Raw genomic sequence first — 717 nt, forward strand, 5'->3', positions numbered from 1 at the left:
ACACACACACACACACACACACACACAGGCTCTTTTATGCGTGAAGCGGTGTCAGTTTCTGGTGTTCAGAGATGCGAGCGCTCCAGATGTGTGTCTCCGCTCAAAACCAGACTGCTGCTGTTTCCCTTAGTCGGGTTTATTCGACTTAACTTCCTGCTGCTCATCGTCCGTCATCGCCCCAACACTCGCTGCCGTGTGTGTGTGTGTGTGTGTGTGTGTGTGTGTGTGTGTGTGTGCGTTGGTAGCGTACAGACTGACAGTGAGGCGCAGATGTCATCAACAGATAAAAAGTAGTGACAGTTTTAAACTGCTTTATGTCCGCCAATCACAGTGTAATGTGTTTAAATGTATTTTTGAATAATCAGTTTCTAATTTCAAAATGTTTTGAGTAATTATTCTTGCGTATACTTCTCTTTTTAAAGCAGCAATCCTTTATATTTTTTATAATAATGTAGTGTAATCTGCTGCTCCTCTCATCTTTACACAGCTGCATAGAGTTTTAGTACTTTTCACACTGTTACTTAGACGACGGGCCCTATTTTAACGATCGAAACGCATGGCGTGAAACGACTGGCACAGGTGCGTGTAGGGCGTGTCCGAATCTACTTTTGCTAGTTTGACGGCGAACAAACGGGTCCATGCGTCGGGCGCATGGTCCTAAAGGGTTGTATTTGGTGTCTTCATTATTTCATAGGTGTGTTCTGGGCGTAACATGCA

At 44.4% G+C, this 717-nt stretch overlaps 1 protein-coding gene across 1 annotated transcript in view; it reads left to right on the plus strand.

Moving 5' to 3' along the window:
- Positions 1–717, plus strand: part of hectd2 (HECT domain containing 2) — a 62,047-nt gene that overhangs the window by 35,052 nt on the left and 26,278 nt on the right.

This window comes from Etheostoma spectabile, chromosome 17 (genome assembly GCF_008692095.1).
Source record: "Etheostoma spectabile isolate EspeVRDwgs_2016 chromosome 17, UIUC_Espe_1.0, whole genome shotgun sequence".
NCBI lineage: Eukaryota > Metazoa > Chordata > Actinopteri > Perciformes > Percidae > Etheostoma > Etheostoma spectabile.